The sequence below is a fragment of the Condylura cristata genome, unplaced genomic scaffold, assembly GCF_000260355.1.
Source record: "Condylura cristata isolate star-nosed mole 26May11 unplaced genomic scaffold, ConCri1.0 scaffold00040, whole genome shotgun sequence".
NCBI lineage: Eukaryota > Metazoa > Chordata > Mammalia > Eulipotyphla > Talpidae > Condylura > Condylura cristata.
In genome coordinates, this window is record NW_004567141.1 from 5879886 (window position 1) to 5894507 (window position 14622).

Here is a 14622-nt window from a genome sequence, read left to right on the forward strand (position 1 = left end):
CGCGGCCCCCGCCGCCTCCTCACCGCGGGCGCCGGCCCCCTTCCCTCTGCACGGCACACGGTGTCCCCCTCCCCCACCGCCACGGTCCCCGCTCCCGGGGCCCCGTCCCCACGCGTGAGCTTTTACCTCGTTGCTTCCACCAGCGTCGCCCCTGCCCTCCCACCGCCGCTGGTCATCTCTACCCCGCCTCGTTTCTCATCTCAATTTCAGTAATTTGTTGCAGCCGCCTTCCCGGGTGTCAGGAGCTCTCGGAACCCTTTCCGCCCTTTTTTGTGGCCCTCCCCACGAACACCCTCTAACAGGGTGGAAGGAGACCCTTGGCTTTCCCCCCTCTGCTTGGTTTGGGCATATACCCAGTCGTGTAAAGAGTTTTTGAACTCGACGGAAAATCCGTTCAAGGACAATTCTATTTTCATAACTCCCTCTCATAATCAGTGTTTAAATCTTTCCGAGTAACATGACTGAAAGTCCCAAGCATTATGATTAAAAATAATTCAGATAAAAAGGAAACGTTTTCATTCGGACTGGGGCATCTGTCTTGATTTTCCTCCCTAGGTAAATGCTATTGTAAAATAGCAGGCAGTGCTCTGTTTGTACACATTCTCTTCCTTCCAGGTTATCTCCATTATTCTTGGGTGCTGTATGCGTGTATCTTTCCCCCTTACCCAACCAGAGTCAAGTGACTTTAGTGTTAGAAGTGGTGGGTTTGCAAAAGGCAAGAGAAAAAAGAAAAAAAAAAAACAAACTAATAAGCATCTGTTGAGGACTTAGAATGAACCTAGAGCTTCCCCTCAGTTACACCAGGTACGGATTGGCAAATCAAAAGGCCTGCTGTCTTCACTCTGAGGCCAGAACGCTCAAAGATGAGTTCTGTCCCTATCCTGTCCAAATAGCTACTATTTGTCCTTTCCCATACTTCCTGCGAAGGTGAATCCCAAGTGTGAACACTTAGCTGTGGTGAGAAAGCAGTGGTCACCAAACTTTTTTCTTATGCTTTCTTAATATGTGTATTTCAAATAATTATTTACATGTATTTTATCATATTACATGCCTTCGAAAACATGCCTTCGAGTAGAAATATTAAGAGATTGTAATTAAGATATAGTATAATGAAAAGATACTTCTCAAAAAGGTAGATGTCATTCTTTTACTGGTTTTTATTTTTAATTGCAGTAAATTGCATGCTATGGTGTTATAACTATAGGTCTCAGATGTTAACACTGAAAAATCAAGTATTTGCAGGGAGTATGGGAAGGGAACAAATAGCAGCAATTTGAACTCATCTTTGGGAGTTCTGGCCTCGGTGGTGCATTCAGTAACTTCACAGCACCATGCTACCACCATGCATTTGCCCACCAAAGAGGGAGATTTGAATGGAGCAGAGCATCTTTGGGTGCATTTATTAAACGGTGATACTCATTTTTCTTCTCCAGGCTGCAAAGGCTTTTAATTGAAATTTAGATTTTAACTAAATTTAATTATTAAGTCAGTCATCCTTGAATGATTGGAAAATTTGCATTTCATGTTTTAACAAATGGGCTCACACCCACTAAGAAGCTTCCTATAGATTTTAAAAACATTTTCAAATTCTGTTACCTAGTTTTTCAAGTATACAGATAAAAGTTTCTATACGTGAAGAATATTGGTTTTGATGATTAATAAAATCACAATATTGGAAACATTTCCCATCATAAAGTTTCAAAATGCCTTTTCCATAAACATGAGTTTCTTTAGAAAAACAATTTCTTCCCCAATTGTTAAGAAAATCTTCACCTTAAGAGGACAGATTAAGTGGACTTTTGTTGTTGAAAACAAGTGCTAGAAAGCATACTCTTGCCAGTCATTTCTCATCATAGAACATTGTAAAATAAAAATGTGTCTGTCCTCTAAGTCCATTATCTCGTTTTAGGCTTTTCCCAGGAGATAACCAATGAATCTCTGCAGAACAAAGATTTTCATGGCCCTTCTCCCTCTTTTACTCAGAATTGTAAAGTTTGTAGCCATTAACAGGCTTATTCTTGTCCGGTGATGACATCTACTATGGGTCTAAATGTGGTATTACCAAAGTTCCTGAAACATCTTACATACTGTATATAACAGATGACTTCTGAAGTAGAGAACCAGTGGACTGGTAGTCAAACTAAATACTAAAAATTAATAAAGTTGAGGGACCCTTCCTGGTGGCGCAGTGGGTTAAAGCACAGCCCTAAGAAGCTAAAACCACTTCAGCATGAGTTCCATCCTCCACCCCGGAGGTGAGAGCCACGTGGTGTGGCAGATCTCTCATGGCTGGCCTGCTGCTCCCCTCAGCAGTGTACTTCGTCCATCTGTCTGTTCTGATCTCCCCACTCTGTCTCTGGTGAATCCTCTCACGGCCCCTTACCTCTGGCCTGTACCCCAGTTCTGTATGCATAAATAAATAAATAAATCTCCAAAAAAATTTTTCTTTAATGCATAAAGTTTAAATATTTTTGCTATAGTTCAAAACTATTTCAAGTGCATTCTTAACTTTTCCTCTTGCACAGCAGTGCATTTCCGTGCACAGGCCTCTGAAGCTCATATACAATCTCTGAAGCAGGCAAGTGAACTATTGACTTTCAGTGTAGAAGAAGAAAGAAAAAGTCTGTGCCCAAGATGGACTAAGAAGTGGGAATCTGGAAGCAACTATTGGTTAAAGGAAAGAACACTGGCTGAGTTTGTTTGGGATTGTGCTCCTTTCTAGGTTTGAGACCGCTGTTTGCAACTTGTAAGGATTAAATATGACTGAGCATGGACTCCAAACTGTAGAGTACTTGATAGAAAATCAGAATAAACATTAGAAAGTGGTGTCTTGAATTGTCACTGTCTTTCCTTGATGTTTTAGCCCCACAGAACCCTAGTGATCCATGAATCTTTTCCTCTTTCTAATATCCTATGAGATAGGTAGGGCTTTAATTTTGTTCATTAGTTATTACCTTTAAGTTCATTTAAAGATTTAAGTAAATGATAGCACAGAGAGGTTTTAGATGATTTGCATGAAATTTCATTGATAGATTAAGACTAGAATTCATACTCTTATTTATTGATTTGATTTACTTATGCATACAAGAACTGAGGTGTATGTGTGTGGTAGTGGGTGGGGATGGGGAGAGTAGGTGGGTGAGAAGATTCACCAGACCAGAGTAGGGAGCAGAACAAGCCTATCCAATGAGATACACTACTGAGGGGAGCAGCGGGTGGGACAGGAGAGGTCAGCTGCACCATGTGGGTCACCTCCCTCGCCTGGGTGTGGGGGTGTGGGGGTCATGGAACTCATGCTGCAGTGACTGGCAATAGCTTGATAGTGCTGAGACTTAACCCCTTGCAACAGCAGGGAGGCCCTGCCCTCTTATTTTTTAGTAATGAGAAACAAGGGTTAAAAACAGGTATGGTGGGCCCTCCCTGGTGGTGCAAGGGGTTAAAATACAGCACTATGAAGCTATCTGAAGCCACTGTAGCTAAAATTCGATCCCTAGCCAGGGAGCTGACCCACATGGCTTAGTAGATCTCTCCTGACCCTCCACTGCTCTCCTCAGCAATGTATTCCAGTTGATCTGCCTGTTCTGTTTCCCATTCTGTCTCTGGTGAATCTTCCCACCCCCTGCACCTCTGGCCTATACTCCAGCTCTTTATGCATAAATAAATAAATCTTTAAAAAAAAAACAGTTATGGTTAGGTTTTATTTGCTGGGAAGGATTCTAGAAACTTAATACTTAATTGAGTAGCTTAAGGGAGAGCTGTGGTGCAGAACCTTAAATGGTTCTGGGTATGAGTTCTATGGAACAACTTCTCATTTATGGACAGACATCCCAGCCCAGGCATAGCTACTGGGTTGTCATTCTCCTGCTGCAGATAGTGGGCAGGCCTAACAAAGTAAAATCACCATTGGGAGAATAGTGCCACTGTTGTTGGAGATCTGTTTATCCTTCTTTAACCTTTATCAGTTGGAAAGATGATGTGGAGAGGCTTGCTTAACTAAGATATTTGTATAGTCTTTAAACTGAGGAAATTTTGTGATTTACCTAAGCTGTTTTAGACTTCTCTAGAATGCTTCTGAGTAGCCAGAATAACCAATATTTAATCTGTGTAACAGACTGCTTTTCACTGTAACTCAGTATATTCTGTTCATTCAATCTGTTGATTTCCCAGTAAAATGTTCATATAAAGTGATAATAATACCCAAAATATGTAGTTTACTGTGTAAAGTCTGTTCTAAACAAACTGCAAGTATTAACCATTCCTTCCTCTCAACCATCCTTTGTGGATATTATTTTTCTGCTTTGCAGAAGGAAAACAGAAGTCCAGAGAGGTTAAACAACTGACTTAGGATCACAAAGCACGGAACTCAGACAATCTGGCCCCTAGTCCATGTTTAACTGTCAGCCGCTCCATGTTCTAGGTCCTATCCTGACACTGTGGCAAAGATAAAACCAAAAAACAATGCAGCAGCACAACGTTTTCAGAAAGCTGGAGGCCTTGTTGCACAGACATAGGGGGATGGGGGGTGGAGCTGAAGGTAGAGGTTAGCAGTTGAACAGCTCAGCCTTCCAGAGTGCTTTCGGTTGCTGGTGCACTCAGCGGCCAGCAACTTATAACTTAATGCTCTCAGCTCTTTGTCTCCCCTTTCGAATGTATTACCCCCAGGAATGTGCCCCTTGCTTCACTGTAGAGGACTTCAAGAAATTTAGTGGAGCAGAGACTGCTCACCCTAACTCTGACGCCATTGTCCTCAGGGTCACCTCTCAGGTATGCACTCCTGCTTCCTGAGCTTGGTACTTACTTCCCTGTCCCGTTACCTTAGAAACCACCTCTCTCCTATCAACACCCATAGTAGCTGAGACAAACTGAATAACAGGGAAGGTGCCAAGATGAATTGTAAAGAAATATGTGTGAAAGAAAACCAGTTGTAGATAGAAGGCTAATATGTGAGAATGTGGATGTACATGTGTATTACTTTTTCCCTTCCAATAAGTAACCAAGGTCAAATGTGACATACAAAATATTGGTGAGATGCAAAGAGGAAGATGATGATGATGATAATGATAATAAATAAAACTGGCCTGAAGCTAGTTTTTAGAACTAAAAAAAGCCCTTTAAAAAATTTGTAAAATAGAGCTTTCCCTGGGGGCACAACTGCTTAAAGCATAGCACTATGAAGCTCCCCTAGCCACTGCAGCATGAGTTTGATCCCCAGCCAGGTAGGTGACCCACATGGCGCAGCAGGCCTCTCCTGTCTTGCCTGCTGCTCCTCTCAGCAGTGTATTTCAGTAGATCTGCCTGTTCTGCTCCCACTCTGTCTCTGGTGAATCCTCTCACACACGCACACACCCCTCCCCCCGTATTTCTGGCCTATACCCCAATTCTGTAGGCATAAATAAATATTTTTTATTTTAAATATTTTTATTGCCATACAATAAATTACACATGTTTAAAATGCACAAACTTGTAAGGTTTGACCCTTATGCACTCACACACATACACACAAAATCACCAGAGTTAAGACAAATCTTTGCAAGAGTGAATCTATGAAAGCTCGTGCAAGAAAATATAGATAATCCAGATAGCCTTGTATCTATTTCAAAAGTAAAATTTGTAGTTAAAAGTTTTATATATAAATGAGATAAGAAAATGCCAGGTCCTAATAGCTTCATTAGGATATTCTAAGAAACATTTAAAGAAGAAATAATGCCAATTCCATAAACTCTTCCAGAAAATTGAAGCGGAAAGAATTCTTCCTAACTCATTCTATAAAACCAAAATTACTTAAAACAAAAAACATTATAATTAAATAAAGGTACAGGCTAATGTCTTTCATCAACACAGCAACATAGATGCACAATTTTTTAAAAAAGATTTGTTTATGCACACAAGAACTAGGGTACAGGCCAGAGGTGCAGGGGGTAAGAGGATTCCCCAGAGACAGAGTGGGGAGCAGAACAGGTGGACCCACCAAAACACACTGCTGAGGGAAGCAGTGGGCTGAACAGGAAAGGTCTGCGCTCCATGTGGGTCAGCTCCCTGGCCAGGATGGAACTGATACTGCTGTGACTGCAGATAGCTTCACAGTGCTGTGCCTTAACCCACTGCACTACCAGGGAAGGCCCAGATGCACAATTTATAACAAAATTTTAGCCAATCAAATCAAATAACATATAAAATCATACCTAAGTGTAGTCTACCCTGGAAAGTCAAAGCTGGTTCATTATTAAAAATTCTCATTATATGAAAAACCATATGATCATATCAGTCAATGCAGAAAAATAATTTGATGTACTATTGTTCTTGATTTTAAAATGTTTTAAAAATGTTGCTCCATTGTCTTCTGACATTTTTTATGGTGAAAAATCTGTGATGTGTTTTTTCTTTCTTTATTATCTTTACCTTATCGCTTGTATTAAGCAAGTTGAATTATGATGTGCTTCATACAATTCTCTAGGTTTTTTTTTGTTTGAATTTCATTGAATTTCTTGGAATGTGGGTGATAGTTTTTCTTAAGTTGGGAAATCTCTTAGTTAATAATTTATTCTGATATTTTGTTCATTCCCCTCACTTTCCTCTCCTGGAGACCACTGTGTGTATACATTCGGTGTTCTAAGAGTCTCACAGCTCTTTGATACTCTTTTTTTTTAAGTCTTCTGTTCTGCTCTTAATATTTCATTTTGCATAGTTTCTACTGCTATTCTATAACCCAGTAATTCTTTCTTCTGTTATGTGTAGTTTGCTGTTAATTATATCCTGTGTGTTTTTCATCTCAAAGTTTTCATTCCAAGGGTTCAGTTTGGTTTTAAAAAATTTTTTCTATATCTATACTTAGTATACTCAGTCTGTCTTCCAGTTTCTTGAACATGTGGAATACAGTTATAATCTTTTTGTGTATCAATTCTATCATATGTTTATTTCTGGGTCAATTTATATGAATTGTTATTTCTCCCTCTATGGGCCACAACTTCCTGGCTCTCCCATACCACCCCCTCCTCTCTACCTGCCCCTAGGGTGGAGGAAGAGCCAGTCTTATGTGACCTCGGGGTGCAGGTTATTGACGTTGTCACACTTCTTGCATCGGTTGACAGTGCAGGGGCGTGCATACACTTGTCGCAGATCATCTTGTCTCAGTTGTATTTTGGGGCAAGTTGGCAGAGGGACAGTTGGATGACATCACCCCAGGCTCAGCAGCAAGTACAGGGCGGACTCAGTGAATATCGTGGTCTGAGAGAATACAGATGATTGCCAGCAAAAACCAGACGCTACTGGTGAGGCGGGAGGCCCTCCATCTTGGACTTGGGCTTTCACATTCTTGTGGTGTTATCACACTCAGCCTTGAGGCTCACGGTCTTGTCCACCAGGGTCTTCACGGTGATCTGCATTAGCTCCCATGCCTCCTTGAGGAGGCAGAGAGGTGCTGGTACTCCTATACTCAGCAGCTTCATTTTGTATGCCAGACATTTAGGGTGACGCCTGCTTGAGTGTCACAGGTTTTTGTATTCCTATGTATGTTTTTGAATTTTGCAACAAAAAAGTTAAATTTCTTGGAAATGGTTTGATCCCCTCAGGCTTTGCATTTATACATTGTTCGGTCGGTCTGAGACAATAATTAAATAATTAGTCTACAGTGGGTCCCTGTATCTCCACTACTGAGGCTAGGTAGCCTTGTGTGAGCTCCATCTGATAGCCTGCAGTGGTTTTGTTTTGTTTTGTTTTGTTTTTTTAAGATTTATTTGTTTTGTTTTGTTTTGTTTTTAAAGATTTACCCATTTATACATACAGAACTGGGGTACAAGCCAGAGGTGCAAGGGCAGTGAGAGGCTTCATCAGAGATTGAGTGGGGAGCAGAACAGGCAGACTATGTACACTGCTGAAGGGAGCAGTGGGCGGGTCAGGAGAGGTCTGCCACACTGTGTAGGTCACCTCCGGGGCCAGGATCGAACTGGCACTGAAGCTGCTGTGGCCAGCTTGCAGTTACTGCACCCTAACCCATTGTGCCATCAGGGAGGGCCCCAGATTGATTTATTTATACATACAAAACTGGGTACAGGCCAGAGGTGCAGGGTTGAGAGGATTCATCAGAGACAGAGTGGGGAGCAGAACAGATGGATGTGATGAAACACACTGCTGAGGGGAGCAGTGGGTGGGTCAGGAAAGGTCTGCCACGGCATGTGGGTCACCCCCCTGGCTGGAGATTGAACTTGTGCTGTAGTGGCTGTGGTAGCTTGATAGTGCTGTGCTTTAACCCGTTGCCCCACCAGGGAGGGCCCTGGTGGCCTGTGCTTTGAGATCATTCACTCTGACAGGTGGGAGTAGACACCGTTCCTGGGCCAGCATGAGTGTAAAGAATTGCTCTTTTTACTCCTTTTAGGTAGTTCCTTAGATAGGATATCTAGGATATCTAGGATAGTTGGCTCACAACAGAATGACCTAAACCTGGCTGAATATAGTTGGAAGACTCTGTCCTGGTCTCTGGTGTCTTCTTTCTGTGCAGATTGCTTTTTTTTTTTTTTTTATTCTGTGGTCTATGCCCTCCACCCTCCAGAACCCCAGATTTGTCTCCCCAACCCTGGCATATCTCTGCACACTACCTGGGCTGCCCTTCCTTGGCCTGACATACTCTCTAGAAGGTAAGCTGCAAGGTAGGCTGTCGACTCACTTTACTCTTCCCAGGAGCCACTGTTTCTATTTGCCTGGGATCCAATGTCTGGAGAACTATTATTGCAAGTATTTAATCTGTTCTTTAGTTGGATTCAATTGAAACAACTAAATTTGTTTCAGTTGAAACAACTGAATTTAATCCTCATTATCTTGGCTTGAATTTTCAAACTTAACCCCAACTGTAGACTTAAAATTTGAAAAATTTTCCCATTGGTGAAATTAAATTTTGAAAGAAGGCCTGTTGTGTTACTATTTCAGGAGGGAGGCTTTCAGCAGGATATGGGCTCCTAAGCCTGCTCTCTCGAGTTTGAATTTTGTTGGTTTCTTTGTTTTAAAGCAAAGTATGGTTTTTACTCTTTACAGGGTTATTTTTGAGTTGCAGAAATTCTGTTTTTCTCTTGTATTTCTCCATTCAATGTTGGCTGCCACAACCAGACAGATAGAAGGCACAGGAAACATTTTAACTCAACCATCTGTAGTGGTTGAGTTTCAGTTTTGGATCCTCCAGGATTCAGGATTCAAGCTATGTGACCATAAGAAAGTTAATTTATCTATGCCTGTATCTACATTTTAAAAAATGATTATAGGTTGGGCCCCTCTGGTGGCCCAGCAGTTTAAAGCACAGCACTATAAAGCTAGCCGTAACCTCTTCAGCATCAGTTCGATTCCTGGCCAGGGAAGTGACCCACATGGCAAGACAGACCTCTCCTGTCTTGCTTGCTCGTTTCTCCCCTCAGCAGTGACTTTGTCAATCTGCTTGTTCTGCTCCCCACTCTGTCTCTGGCGAATCCTCTCACTGTCCCTGCATCTCTGGTCTGTACCCTAGCTAGGAATGCATAAATAAATAAATCTTTTAAAAAATGGTTATAAGCCTTCATCATAGAATTGAAATGATCAAAGACTTGCAAAGCACTGTATGTTACCTAATGCAGAACAGATGATCATTAAATGTTATTCATGTATGTGAAAAAAGCAAGCCTTGTGCTACCAGATGAGCTTGGCTAGTGTGGGCTACAGGTAGGTGGGAAATCATACGAAATGAGGCTGGTAAGGGGGGACAGGTGCAGTGGAATAAAGCTATAGGACCTGACTAATGAGCTTGCTTGAGGTAGGTGGACCAATAAGTACATGAAAAATATACAGCTTCTCTAATAAGGAGTACAAATTAAAATAAGATGATGTCTACCTATAAATATTAGATTGGGAGAGTATTAGAAAAAAAATTATCTGGTGTGGGCAAGAAGGCTCATGGAATAAAACTAAATGAGTAAATGAACTAAAAATTAATTTGTATTTTTGGGGGAACAATTTGGCAGTATGAATGAAGAGCCTTAAAGTACTCATATCTGGGGTCCTCCCTGGTGATGCAGCAGGTTGAAGCATAGTACTAAAAAGCTAAAGCCACTTCAGCATGAGTTTGATCCCTGCCCCAGAGGTGACCACATGGCGCAGCAGACCTCTCCTGGCCCGCCTGCTGCTCCCCTCAGCAGTGTACTTCATCAGTTGGACTGTTCTGCTCCCCACTCTGTCTCTGGTGAATCCTCTCACTACTCCTGCACCTCTGGCCTCTACCCCAGTTCTGTATGCATAAATAAACAAATTTGTAAAAAAATACTCATATCTTCCTGCCCCCGTTTTTATTGAGATATAATTTACATACAGCATTGCATAAATTTAAGGTATGTAATGTGATGATTTGATATATGTATTTTGAAATATTTGCTATACCACAGTAAGGTTAGTTAACACATCTTTTATTTCATGTAATTACAGCTTTGTTGATTTTATGGTGAGAACACAAAAGCTCTATTCATATATACTCTAATGTATACTTTTCAAATATATAATAAACTATTGTTAAGAGTAGTCACCATGCTGCACACTAGATCCTTGGAACTTACCATCTTATAAATAGAAGTTGGTAGTTTTACCACAGCTCCCAGCATCCAGCATTCTACTTTCCATTTCTATGAGTTCTGCACTTTTGTGATTCTATATATAAATGAGCTCATAAAGTACTTGTCTTTCTCTGTCTGACTTAATTTGCTTATCATAATGCCCTCTGGATTCATTCGTGTTGTTACAAACATCAGAATTTTCTTCTTTTCTATGGCTGAATAATTTTCAATTTATTGGACATATCTTTTTTTTTAAAGATTGATTTATTTATGCATACAGAACTGGGCACAGGCCAGAGGTGTAGAGGGTGAAAGAGAGCGGGGAGCAGAACAGGCACATGCACTGAAACACTGCTGAGGGTAGCAGTAGGCAGAACAGAAGAGGTCTGCTGCGCCATGTGGGTCGTGTGGGTCAGCTCCTTGGTCAGGATCAAACTTGTATTGCATTTGTTGCAATAGCTTCATAGTGCTGTGCTTTAATCCACTGTGCCACCAGGGAGGACCCTAGACATATCTTTTGATCTACTAATTCCTCAAAGATTTCACTGTAGGAGTGTAGTTTATACAATGAAAAAATTGGCAAATACCTGAAAATATGAAACAATTAAATTATAGTTCAGTGGATCCTGGAATATCATTAGGTACCTCGATTTTCTAAGAGAAAAGAAGAATCATTAAAATATTTCTATAAACACACACCTCTGCTAGGTAACACTTCAAAATATTATAATATTATTTCTGGGTGACAGAAGCACAGATTATCTTTCTGTCACCATTTTGATGAGAAGGGGAATTCCCATAGCAAGCAATTTTCAGACATCAGTTGGGGTCCCATAATTCAACTAAATTCTGATACAATCTACCCAAAGATAACATCAGACGCCACAGGTTAAGGACTCTGTCCCCAAAACTGCCCTCCACTTCAGATGGGAATTACAAGTTCAGGTTATCTATCACCTGAATAGCTATAAATCAGAGGTTCCCACTATTCATTTCTTGGGTTTGATGAACTTGCCCCAGTGACTCACAGAACACAGGAAACAATGCACCACTAGATAACAGCCTGCTGGAAGAGGCCGTGGGGCAAGGCTGGAGGGCCCCGCCTTCCCCCCAGGCTGCCCTCCCCAAATGGCAAGTTCATGACCCAGAAAATTGCCAACCTTTTTTTTTCTTTTAATGGTGCTTCATTACATAAACGTGGCGGATTAGCTCACAGGCCAGGAGAGGTGGGTGGGGATTGGGAGGGTGGGATTTAAAATTCTAATCTCTAATCTCTGGGGTTTTTCTACAGAAAACCAGTCCTAGTCTTTAGGTGTGGTCCAAAATTCACCATTAACATAACAAAAAACCTTATCGCTCTCCTTACTTAGGAGATTCCAGAGACTTTAGGAGCTCTGTGACAGAAATGGGGATAAAGACTAAGTATACATTTGCTATTATAAATCATATTATCATACAGGTGATTTATATTTTCTTCTATATATTTTTCTGTGTTTTTTTTCAATTTTTTTTACATAACCTACATTAATTAAATAATAATAGCATCTTATATATTTTATTTACTTTGCTGAGCGCTATTTTTAAAAAAGATTTATTTTCTTTATTTATGCATGCAAGAGCTGGGGTGTAGGCCAGAGGTGCAGGGGGCATGGGGATGGGAGGGTGGGTTGAGATAGAGTGGTAGAGTGGGGCGAAGAACAGGGGGATTGAAATACACTGCTGAGGGGAGCAGTGGGCAAGACAGGAGAGGTCTGCTGAGCCATGTGGGCCGGCTCCCTGGTCAGGGATTGAACACATGCTGCAGTGGCTGCGGGTAGCTTCATAGTGCTCAGACTTAACCTTTTGCACCAGCAGGGAGGTTCTAACAGTTAATATATTTTAAACATTATTTTAAAATTTTAAGATGGACATCAGGGAACTAGGGATCCTTTCCAGTGGAAAAGTCTAGAAGAATTGTAAGAGCTGTATTTCCCTGTTCTACTTCCTGTCTTCTGGAATGAGAAGCTGGGACCTAGGGCTAAGCAGAACCTCTGGTTAGACTTTAAACAGTTTCTGTTCCAGGTTGGGCTTGGTTGCCCCCAAGGGGTGGAGACAGGGTGGGAGAGGGGCTCACATCTGCTCAGGTCCCTCGTGAGCCCCTTCAGCTGGCTCCCACCTGCTGCTTTTTTTCTGGCCTTCACTTTGGCAGGCATCAAACCTCTCTCCTAAGAACAATAGCTGCCATCTCCAAGTCTCAGTGGATTCAGCTTGGGCAGTATATTCTCTGTCTCCCAGTCCTTTAGGCCGAGTTCAGCCTCTTGCTTGTGTTTCCTGCTGGGAGGTTGCCTTGGATTTGTTCTCCTGGTGATTCTGCTTTTAAGCATTTACCTTTCTATTTTAGGGCTAAATGCCTGCCCACAAGGGATTGGTTGATTTCAGAGTTTGATTAGGAGTCATGTTTTGAAGTCTTTTTTCTCTCGCCTTACTATAAGACAATAAAGAGCAAACTCTGCTTCCTTAACAGGGGGCCACTGGGATCTGGGGTGGGGAAGACGGGGAGTGGAGGGAGGAAATGATTTAGTGTCCATATTTGATTTATTACTGAACACATGCATGCTGATGCTTGCTTACTTTTAAAAAATAAAAAGATTTATTTATGCGTACAAGAACTGGGGTACAGACCAGAGGTGTATGTCTGGCGGGGTGGGGATGGATGAGAGGATTCATCAGAGACAGAGTGGGAAGCAGAACAGGCAGACCGACTGAAACACACTGCTGAGGCGAGCAGCGGGCTGGTCTGGAGAGGTCCGCCAACCATGTGGGTCACCTCCCCAGCTGGGACTCAAACTCATGCTGCAGTGGCTGTGCTTTATGTGCATAATGCTGTGCTTTAACCCATTGTGCTACTAGGGAGGGCCCTTGCTTGCTTTTGTGACTCTGCTACCCTAATACTGCTAGGAGATACTTGGAGAAAAGTTGTGAAAGAGAGCCATGTGGGGAGACTGCTCCTTGTCCTTGGTAGACAGATGGTGGCAGCTGCTAGCTTGACCGTATAGTTAATTGTGTGGTATATTTTGAAATTAGAGTTTTTCCTTCTGTCTGTGCTGTCTGGAACTTGCCTAACTCCCTTGCAGTTCCCCACCAGAAGGTACTTTAGACTACTAAGCTTTCAGGCCTCAGCTGCCTCTCTTTAGTTTGAGTCTATTTATTTATTTTAGGTTGAGTCTATTTAGCTGGACATTTGCTCATGAGGGGATGGGTCGTTTTTGGAGTTTTATTAGGAATATCCGTTCTCCACCCTTCCCATCCCTTCTCCCTCCCTGTTCTTCCCTCTCCGCTTCTTCATACTTCTCCCCCTCCTCTCTCCTTCCCCCTTTCCTCCACACTAATTCTGTGACCACATCTTTTACACCAAGAGCCTTTGCCTTCATAAATGCAGGTGGCCCTTTTAGACTCCTTAGGAGTTTGGGATCCTTGAACACTCCTAGGTTCTCTATTAATACTACTTCTCTTCTATGTGGCATATACACACAATAGAATACTATTCAGCAATAAAAACAAGATAAACTCATGCCATTTACAGCAACATGGATGGAGCTGGAAGGGATTATGCTCAGCAAAATAAACCAGAAGGAAAACGAACAATATCAGATGGTTTCACTTATAGAGGGAGTATGGGAGAACCAAATAAGGATCAGAAAAAAATTATAATAAATTCAAAAACAAAATCAACAGGCAACTATTAATCAGACACAATCTGCAGGGGAAGGGAAGGCAAGGGATCAAAGCAGGGGACAGGATCCTCCCTGGTGGTGCAACAAGTTAAAGCACAGCCCAGGTTAAAGCACAGCACTAGGAAGCTAGCGCAGCCCCAACACGAATTTGATCCCCCACCAGGGAGGTGACTCATGACGTAGCAGACTTCTGTCACAGGCGCTGCTCCCCTCAGTGGTGTACTTCATCAACCTGCTTGATCTGCTCCTCACTCTCTCTGGTGAATCCTTTCACCAACTGCTCCTCTGGCCTGTACCTCAGTTCTCGCATGCATAAATAAAAAATAAATCTTTAGGCCCTCCCTGGTGGC